The 10,803-nt window shown below is 47.0% G+C and overlaps 1 non-coding gene across 1 annotated transcript; it reads right to left on the reverse strand.

The window, feature by feature from the left end:
* Nucleotides 1–276: 276 nt before the first annotated feature.
* Nucleotides 277–394, reverse strand: LOC121154800. Its single transcript, XR_005883605.1, has one exon. It is a non-coding gene; the product is annotated as a U5 spliceosomal RNA (small nuclear RNA).
* Between the last annotated feature and the right edge of the window lie 10,409 nt (nt 395–10,803).

A 10,803-nucleotide genomic window follows, 5' to 3' on the forward strand; every position in this document is an offset into this window, starting at 1 on the left:
CATTCATGTCATTCCATGAAATGCACAGTTACTTACATCAAGCAGACACAAGAAATCCATAACAACAGCACCTAAAAGAATAAGCACAACACCAATTACTGTAAAAGGACACTACTGGAAGCTCATGGGAAAACTGGATGCAAAAAAACCTTTTGAGTCCAACAAATCAGTTGTCCTGCTGAACAACACAGGAAACTGCATACTTAATGCTAAACACAAGGTTTATTCTACCCTATGGAACTTCCCTATAGTCTTTTTTTACGGTACAGCATTACTAGCCTCACCAGAAGGTAAGGCCTCAAAAAATTGGTTAAAGACTCAGAATTGTTCCTCTCCACGGAAATCTTTAGTAAAAGGCGAAAGATTTATACGATCTGAAGAGAAACCAGAGTATGCCAATTTCCCTACCTACACAGAACTTGAGTATCTACAACACCTAGCACGGCAGTGGTAACTACTTAAGTAGCAGAATTGGTGAGTGTATCCCTCTCAGGCAATTCTAACAAAGAAATATCACTTTTGTTAGTAACAGAAAAAGCAGAAAGAAAGGAATACTCTGTCCATGTTAACGTAAAAAACGGTCTGTGCGCAATGTATTGTGGGTATGTAAATTAGGTTGCGCGACCGCTTCCGAGGCCCGGAAATACCTTCTATGGCTCATCTGCTTTCCGGTGGCGTTTGGTCGGGTCACCACCAGGGGGAAAAGCAGAAACCAGGCTTGGGCCGGTTGTGCTAGAAACAGCTTTGTGATCAGTATCTCATGTTTTTAAAATAAAATTAATGTAAACGTCGGTGGGAGACTGGGTGGGGCTTCTCCCTTAATAACCCCCTTTACCTCAGATACATGAAGGAAACAATATGGAAATAATAGTCTCACCCACTTTCCTGTAGCCCTTGAACCTTTTTGCTCTAATTAACTATGTAAAGATTGTCAAAAATATAATTTTAAAAATGGAAAATTTTTCATTTAAAAACGGAAGAAGAGGACGGGACGCTGTCGCAGCGATGATACCGCAGGTGCCAGGTCCTTGTTGCGCCCGCGGGGGATGTGGACCCAGCTCCTGGCTGTTGGTGTCACCTGAACCCCACCTGGGCTGGACACCCAGTCTCCCTGGCTTTCGAGGAAAATGAAAATAAGAGAGAAAAGGCCTGGAAATGAGTGTCCCCGTGCGTTCCGTCCACACAGCCTGAATGAGCGCCGGCCCTGCGGAAAGTTGTGCGGAGCATTGGCCTGAGAATGTTCTCTGCCATAGAAACATCCAGAAGAACCCAGAGGTGAGGGCGTGTCACGCAGCAGCACCATGAGAGTCCTAAGGATGAGGGCGAAGCTTCATGGGCTTCCGTGCCCCGTTAGGAACTTGAGGGAAATGGAGCCTCCAAAATGTTGTGGCGTGCAAGGGAGATCTCATTGGACCCAAGTGTAGGATGTTAGAAGGAGTCTGTTATCCCATTACATTCCAGAAGCCCCTGGCCGGGCCACCAAAGTCATGGGGTTTTAAGCTCTCATCTCCAATCAGATTGAGAGCCATGCAGTAGAAACAAGGTTTCAGGCAGGAACGGATAGTTAACTAACCTTACCTAGCCCAACAGGAGGCAGGAAGGGCCAGCTGTGCTGGGCCTCCAGAGTAATTTCTTCTCTGTCAGTAGTGAATGGTGCAGCAGGCAGGAGGGGCAGGGTGCACTTTTCGTACCCTCACTTAACTTGCATGGTAAGAGACGAAGTAGGGAGGGCGGGGTGCGAGAACTCCGCTTCTGCGCCCTGCGCGCTGTCAGTTAACCTGACAAGCAGTGCGTGCGGTCAATGGCGGCACCCCGTGACATGGAGAGTGGGGAGGGTGAAGAAACCCTGGAAAGCCTCACAGAATGGTGTGCTCAGTGTTGTCAAATCAGCCGTGTTCCCATCCCCGGGTAGTGAACTGTCTCCCATGCCTGGACAGGAAGTACCTCAGAATGCACCTTTATTTGGAAATGGGCCGTTTTGTGCCTGTGGTTCGGAAAGCTGAGGGCGCTACAACTGGAAGACAGGTGTCTGTTAAGCTGTCCAGTTTGTGGTTCCTTGTAAAAGTAGCCCTAGCAAATGTGCTTCATAGACATGTGAGCTAGAGACCACCATTGTGGGTAAGGCTGCTTCCCAAACGGGCACCAGCACGCATCCACTTCCAATCCAGCACCCTGCTAATGCGCCTGGCTCAAGTACTTTAGCCCCTGCACTCACATGGGGGACCCTGTACTGAAGCTCTTGGCCTTGGCCTGGCCCAGTGGACTGGTGTAGCCATCAAGACAGAGAACCAGCAGATAGATCTTCCCTCTGTCCCTCTACCCTGCTTTCAAATAAGTAAATCTATTTTTTAACTGTGACTGGCCAAGCCGCACTTCAGATGAGGTGAATTAAGGAAATCTGGGAGTGATCCCAACAGCCTTGCTGATAGGGTTTTGTTTTTTTCCTAGCAGTCAATGAGTAAGCCTTCCAGGTGACCCTGATGCAGCGATGCTGGGAAGTCGTGGGTGATCCTGGCTAACGTGGAGCTAGATGGAGAACACGATGTTCAGGAGAGGGGAGGCTATAACACCGGGCCCCAAACTGTCCTACAAATAGACATAAATCTTTGGAGGAAAAAAATGGTTTTCTTCCACATAGCCTCTTTTGAAAGAACTGATGCTTGGGCCGGTGTACTGACCTAGCGGCTAAAGCCCTTGCCTTAAGCACGCCTGGGATCCCATATGGGCACCGGTTCTATCCTGGCAGCCTCACTTCCCATCCAGGTTCCTGCTTGTGGCCTGGGGAAGCAGTCGAGGACAGCCCAAAGCCTTGGGACTCTGTACCTGCGTGGGAGACCTGCCCTCTATCTCTCCTCCTCTCTGTAATCTGACTTTGCAATAAAAATGAATAAATCTTTAAAAAAATTGATGCTTAATACCTATTGGTATCAGTCCACAATTCCTTTATTTGGGGCTCTTTTATCTGCACTTGAGTTATGGACATACAAATGATAACTTCAAAATTCCCTACCTAGAGTCCCATATCGATGCTTGCTGCAAGCTCCAACTCTGTTTGAATTCCAGTTTGCCGGAGATCAGCTCCGCTGACTGCAGAGCTTGCAAACGATGCAAGGATCAGCAAGAAGAGATGTAAACCATTATGATGAGCTCATAACAGACAACTCAGAAAAGCTGCCTTCTTATTTATACAGAAATCATTACAAGCTTTTGCATAGCATAATTGTTTTATTTTTACTTCATGGCTAAAAGAATACAAAAACAATCCTAAAAAAAAACATTATTACCATTTTACTTCAAAGAAAACATTTTCAGCAAGCCATTACTCATTCAAACCTGCAGTCACCCAGTTGAAGCCAGGAACTCCACAGTTGGCAGCACATGCGCTTACACAGTGACAGGTAGGTTTACTTATACCCAAAATTGATTTTCACTAAAGCTAAACGAATAGTATTTAAAATATCAAGAATACAGAATTAAAAATAAAACTTACAAATGAAAGGAATTTATAAAGAATCATAGATTATTTTATTAAATCTTTTTTTCCCTGGTTATTATACTTTTTTCCAATTTTTTTTCCTTTATTTTTGACAATCTTTACATAGTTAATTAGAGCAAAAAGGTTCAAGGGCTACAGGAAAGTGGGTGAGACTATTATTTCCACATTTTTTTTTCCTGTATCTGGGGTAAAGGGGGAGATAAAGGGAGAAGCCCCACCCAGTCTCCCACCCATCCCAGGTCCCTGATGTGGGGCATGCTCCGAGAATCTTGCTCAAGAACTATCTTTTGATAGTTCAACAGTTCTGAATTGCTGCCAATCTCACCACTCCAAGCATGATGAAGTTGCTGCAGAATCCACTGATTGACATATTCCACCTTAGAGTCTCCGTTTGCCCAGTTTTTCACTGCCATATGGCTGGGGTAGTTGATTGATTTGTTCTGTCCTCTGTTGTGGTACCAGGTGTCCTCTGCAGGTTCCAATAGACTGCCATATCCTCCACGTGCAGCTGGTTATGCTCGCCACTGCTCCATCTGAGCATCTGAGGAGGCTTGGCTCTAAAACTTGGTCTCCATGACAGACCATGGGTCTAAGTCCGGCAGTTCAATTGGGAAGATCCCAAAAGAAACTTTGTCTGAGGTGTTCCCAGACCAGATTCTTGTTTGTACTTGCAAGGACAGGGCCCAGTACAGTCCATCGCCCCAATCAGCTGGTGGTTGCAATTGCTGGGTCAGTTCTGTTTCCAGCCCTGTCTTCCACTGGATCCAATGGGTGTTGCAGTCCAGCCTGATTCTGCCCAGCACACACTTGCCCTCATATAAACCACTGGGAGCTGCAGCCCAGTCAGAGCGACCAACAATAACCCCCACAAGGCCTGCCCCCTACCCTAGTTCCCATGCTTGCCAGTATGTGCAGCAGACTAGTCCAGTCTGTCCCATATCAGATTCAGCTCTCATACATGTCTATGAGCATTGAAGCCTAGTTCAACCTAACCAGCTCCACTATCCAGCCTAAACACATGCTGTTGGTTGCCTTTCTGTCTAGCCACCCCTGCCCCTGTTCTGGTTTTTGTGCCCTCCAGTGGGAGCAGTAACCCAAAAGGGAGGAGCCCACTATTTCCTTTCTAGGAAACTCCCACTCCTGGATTATGCACCTTCCAGGTGGTTCTGGAATTTAACTTGACAGAATCAGCCCCTTAGTGCCAGCTTCTGCCAGCTGATGCAGCAGTAAAGCCCAACCAACCCTTACCCATTCTAATTTTTGCCAATCCAAGCTGGCTTTTCCCTGATCTAGTTCACATGAGGTCCACAGGTGTTGTAGCCCTGCCTGGCCTGGTCTGCCCCCCATCTCAGCTCACACTCTCCAGTGGGAGTGGCTGTCCAGCAGGGGAGCCCTCCACATTGCCCCTGCCTCTCTAATGCTAGATTTCACGCATACCAGGGGGTCCATGAGCCAGCCCTACTCAGTCCACCTTCTGTCATAACAGGAACAGTGGCTTTTCCTGACTGGCCTTCGACCCAAGCTGGTTCTTACTGTTGGATGTTTCAGCCCAGCCAAGGCTCGTCCATACCCACACACAGCTCACACATGGCTCAGTAAGGGCTAAGACTTAGCTTGATCTGTCCCACATCTACCCTGGTCCTCCAGTGCACCAGATGGTATTGGAATAGCCTGGCTTGGTACACCCAGTTCCAGCCCACGCTTGAGCCAAGGGAGACTTCAGCAATATCCTGATCAGAACACAGCCCCCATTCTAGCCCCGCATTCCTCGGTGGGAATTTCAACTCAGCTAGGATGTCCCCTTAGCTCCCCACCGGGCCTGTTCCCAGCCATAGATTGCACACATGTCAGTGGTTGCTCTGACTCAGCTTGGCACAGCCCCTCACCTGTCCCAGCCCCTACCTTAGATGCTGTGGCTTAGCATCCCTGGCTCATGCAGACCAGCAGGTGCAAGAGCCTAGCTAGGCATGACCTGCACGCCATCCTGATTTCTAATTTTGCCTGTGAGCTAAGGTTTGCTCAGTTCTAACCGGTCCACTCTGTTCTATTACCAATCTACACATTAGCCAGCCATTGGAGCTGCTTTGCCCAGCTTGTCAGACCCCCAGGTCTGGACCACATGTTCACCAGTGGGAGCTATGACTCACCAGGGGAGTTTCCCAAGTTCCTCCACTTGACCCACTCCCAGACCCAGTTCTCATACATTCCAGTGGATGTTAGGCCAGGGCCTGGCGCAGTCTGGCCTTCCTATTTGCCTTGTATGAACTGGTGAACGTTGCAGCCCGGCCCACCTCACACCCTATTCAGGATGTACATTCGGGTGCTGCTGCCTTAACCAGTCCAGACTGTTATTGGTTTCTTTGCCCATAAATGATGGCAGACTCCTTGGTCACATCTAGCTTAGTCCATCACCACCCCAACTCTTGAGCTAACCAGTGGGACTAGTATTTCCACAGGATTTGGCCCACACATCCCCCACAAAATCTACCTCCAGAAATGGTTCTCTCATGTGCTAGTTAATGTCATGTCCCTGCCTGATGTGACCCATCTCCTGATCCATCATTATGTCAGGTAATAGGATATGGTCCTGCTAGACAAGCCCCGAGCCTTAGCATTTGCATGGACTGGAGTTCGGTAGTCAGCATTGTTCAGTATAACAAGTTCTACACATGACTCAAAGGAGGCTGGTATATCAGTCTTATCCATAAAAATCATCTGGTCCCTCTCCTCCAACCTGCCAGGTCTCAGTACCCTTGCTTACCTTCAAAGGAAAAGTTATTCTGTCGTTGGGAGTCTTCAGGATTGATTTGAAAAACAAAACAAAACAAAACAAAACAAAACAAAACAAAACAAAACAAAACAAAACCAGAAGCACAGTGGGCTCTACATGGAGCTCCCTAAGCAGCAATTCAAAGCCCCAAAACCCCAGAGCTCGCAGCCTGGCGGCCAGCAGGTGGAGCCTGGCATGGAAAGGCGCACTGGCTGTCCGAGGACAGCTCACTGCATGTACCCGGTGGCTGGAATAGGGGCTCTGAGCATGAAGAGGATCCCAGCTTGGCAACCACCAGCAGCCAACAAGGGCTGGTGGAAGTTTTAAGCCCCAGATCCCAAAGTCGCCCCCTCTCCAATCCCATCCACTGCGCAATGTTGGCGGTGGGTGGGGCTTGGGCCCACCCTGTTCTCCAGACTTTCCCTCTCAGAGTATTCACCATGAAGGGAGCAGCTTCCGGAGCTCCGGGCAGGCCCAGGGACAGCTTACCGCGTGTACACGGTGGCTGGAATCAGGGCTCTGAGGATGAAGATGATCCCGGCCTGGCACCCATCACCTATTAAATCTTACAATTAATCATATACTACCATCACTTTCACCTAGTACTGATTCAATTTTTTCTGTTCCTTTGTTAAAGGGCAGTGAAAGGAATCAGGGTTACTCAGCCTTTCTATAGGCAGAGAGCCTTCGCGAAAAATGTCTTTTTATCTTTTTAAATTATTTTCTTTTCCTAAATATAAGTGCCAATATAAGGTAGATTTTTCAAACCATTTCCCTCTAGGGGCTGACAGCATTTGTTTCCCTTTAGAAGATGCCCCATATACTTTCTGCTTTATATGGTGGAAAGTCAAAATGCATCATTTCATGCAATGCAGCAGTTTGAGGCTGTGCGGTAAGTAAACTCTTTGTACCTCCATGATTACATCTGTTTCCAAGATATTGCCAAGCCATTTCATAAAGGGAACATTACATATTTTAAGGTAAGTTTCAGGACAAAAGTGGGCACATTATGAGACGTTTATGGGCTCAGTTGTACTGTTGCATGCTTTTAGCTGTGTCTCATTGTCTTAAGTTGCTGAAGACCCTTTTACCATAGCATGATTGATAAAATCATTTTCAGGTGTTACACCAACTACAGAAATCATTTCATATTTGCAGAAAAACAACAACACCCTCAGGAGAATTCCATGAGATATCAGAGAGGTGATGGAGTGTCCAGTGAGGCAGCCATGAGGTGACTAGAGAGACTTCCAGCCAGGTCTTGCCAAGCAGCCAGAAACTCCTCGTAGCCTTGCTAACCAAGAAGCGGTGCTCATCACACCCTGGTACCATCTGTCCCAACTGCATGGATTCTCACACGAGTTCACTGCCTAAGGAGCACTCTGGTATGCACATGTTGATGCCTGGCGCTTGGAACCCTGCTATGCATGTGGGAGACCTGGAGTGAGTTCCCAGCTCCTGGTTCCTGGGGTGGTATTTGCTGTCCTGCAGCAATGGACTTGGTGAACAGACCTGATAGTAACAGACGTGGACTACTGACTGATGGCCAATAGCTAAAGTTTATTAGTGGCATCAGGCTTCTGTAGACTGAGGGTCACATGGGTATAAGGCAGGAGGTATTGAGGAGCTTACATTGTTTCCATAAGCCTGTCTACAGAATTCATCAACTGTTTCCACACCATTGTCTGAAAATATCTCTCTTTGTTTTGTATAACCACTCAATTGTTCTGATACAAATGATATCCACCCAATTGTCCTCCTACAGGGTAGCCCTCACTGTTACAAGCATCTGGGAAGCGAACCAGTGATAGGAGGATGTGTGTCTGTGTTCAGTGTTTTGCCTTTTAAATAAGTAGGTAGGTCTCTGAAAAAATAAGGGTAATGTAAATAAATGAGATTTTGTTTGACATTCACTCAACAAGAAATACAGATGGAGGAATATTTTTTTAAAAGAAAATCTGGAAGTAAGTGGTTGCTAAAATTGGTTCAATTCCCAACTATCAGCAATGCTCCTGCTTTTCTACTTGGTTATCTTGAGTCTGTTGGTGTTTTAGGCTGGTGACTAGCACCTGTCTCAGGATCAAGAGGTGGCTGTCACAACTCCTAAAGGTACATCCATGTCCACGGCAAGACATAGTGAAGCATCCTTTATGTCACTCTCTTCTATTAAGCTTAGCCATAAGTCCCACCCCCAGAACATTCCTGCTTACATCTCATTGGCAAGGACCGTGTCACATGGTCAGCAATAATGGCACCTGAAAGCCTTCTTCTGGGTCTTTAATGTAGAGGTGAATGAGGAAGTGTGGAGTGGGAATGGATGCTTGCTGTGTAATCATAAACAGTGACTTATTTGTGTTCCACCTTCCTTGTTTTCCTTATTCCATCCTGCTAATTTATGGATGAATCCTCACCCTAATCTTACCACTCATCATTTCATTTTAACGTAGCCATTTGATACTCAGGAAGGCAAAGATACAGAGAGAAGCATATGGAGACATCTTCCATCTGCTAGTTCACTCCCCAAATTCCTGCAGCAGCTGTGGTTGCTGGTTGGACCCACAGCAAATCCAGCACCCAGAATTCAATCTGTGTCTCCCATGTGGGCAGCAAGAGTCCAAGTATCTGAGCTCTGCTGTGTCTCAAAGAGTGTGCACTACTGAGACCCTGGCTTGGAAATGGAGGGGCTGGGATGTGAGTCCCTGGAGCCCAGGCAGATGACTTGGATTGAGTGCTGAGCTGCTAGCTTCGGCCCACTCCAGCTGTGGTTGTTGGGAAATAAACCTTCCAACCTCATCAGAGGATAAAGCAGAGCGGGTTGGACAGCTCTCCCAGCCAAGCTTTGCAGCAAGTATCTGGGTCTGTGGATGCACTAAGATGGACCTGGTCAGCCTTCAGAACATTCTTCCTCACATTGGGGTCATTAAGATGACATCAAATGATCATCCCCCATCCCTGTGTGCTGATGCAATTTGGCAGCAAGGAACAGTCCCTTACATTCCCCAGCCCAACCTTGCAGATACGGAGAAAATGAAAAAATTGGGAACATTTATTCCACTGTCCTTCCTCTATACCTTGATCTTCCCCACCTTAATCAGTGGTCCACATGGGCATATATCCTTCTCAACTATGTAAACAACATTAAAAAATAAAGTTAAAAATGCGTTATTTTGGGCCTGGCACAATAGTGTAGTGCTTAAAGTCCTTGCCTTGCACATGCCCGGGATCCCATCTGGGCACCGGTCCTAATCCCTGGTGTTCAGGCCGGCTGGCCGGTAGCACGGACACGGCGAGAGTCAGGGAATCAGACACCGACAGGAGACCAGTAGTGGTGGAAGAGGTCTCTCTCAGCCTCCCTTTATTCAGCCATATATACCTTTCCCCCAAGCCTCTAGCAGAACAATTGGATGCTAATGAGTCTGACAGACAAGGTGCCACTAGCCTCCAAGCCCATTTCCTGCAGGAGCCAAGCTTAACAAATGCTAATCAACTCCTCAGCCCACAACACCCTGGCAGCTCCACTTCCCATCCAGCTCCCTGTTTGTGGCCTGGGAAAGTAGTCGAGGACGGCCCAAAGTCTTGGGACTCTGCACTGGCTTGGGAGATCCAGAAGAGCTCCTGGCTCCTGACTTCGGATTGGCTCAGCACTGGCCGTTGCGGTCACTTGGGGAATAAACCATCAGATGGAAGATCTTTCTTTCTGTCTCTCATCCTCTCTGTATATCTTCTTTTCCAATAAAAATAAATAAATCTTAAAAAAAAAAGCAAATTACTTTTTTCCTGACACTTATTGAAAGTTGACCATTTTCCTCAATATCTAAGCACTCAGGTTCTGAAGACCACTGGTTACAATTAGTAATTTATTTGTGTTATCAGATAAAATTATAAGAATTTTTAAAAAATCATAAGAAATTTCAAGCTCTCCGTGAGGAGTTAGGTTCATATTGTTGCACATGTTAAGCTGCCACCTAGAATGCTGGAATACCATAAGTGCTGGTTCGAGTCCTGGCTGTTCCATTTCCAATCCTACCTTGGACAGCAACAGACTAGCTTGAGCCCCTGTAATCCATGTTGGTCTCCTAGTCTCTGGCTTTAACCTGACCTAGCCTTAACCTTCGCAGTCCATTTAGGAGTGAAACCGGAGACACCTTGTGTCTCTCTAAATATACCTTTCAAATAAAAATCATTTAAAAATGCATAAAGATCCCAATTGAGTTGTGATTCCGGAATCAGCCAACACCTCATTTCCATAAAAAAGGATGAACTGCCACACTAAGCTGAGGCAAAGAAATAATACAATGTTTCCCATTTGCTGGTTCCTTCCCCAACCCCTATGCACGTCTCCGCCAGATGCTGAGAAGGACCCAACTAAGCCATCCCCTTTGCCGCTTAGGGTGTTATTAACAGGAAGCTGCAAGGGGGAGAGAGATGGAGCTCAACACAGGCGTTCAGATAGAGGAAGCAGAGTAGCCGACCTGGAGCTTGTGAGCCCCAATGCTTGTTCTGAGAGATAGGTTTTTCACACTCAGGGAAGCATGGG

Source organism: Ochotona curzoniae, unplaced genomic scaffold (assembly GCF_017591425.1).
Source record: "Ochotona curzoniae isolate NIBS_2020 unplaced genomic scaffold, NIBS_Ocur_1.0 contig_2855, whole genome shotgun sequence".
Lineage (NCBI taxonomy): Eukaryota > Metazoa > Chordata > Mammalia > Lagomorpha > Ochotonidae > Ochotona > Ochotona curzoniae.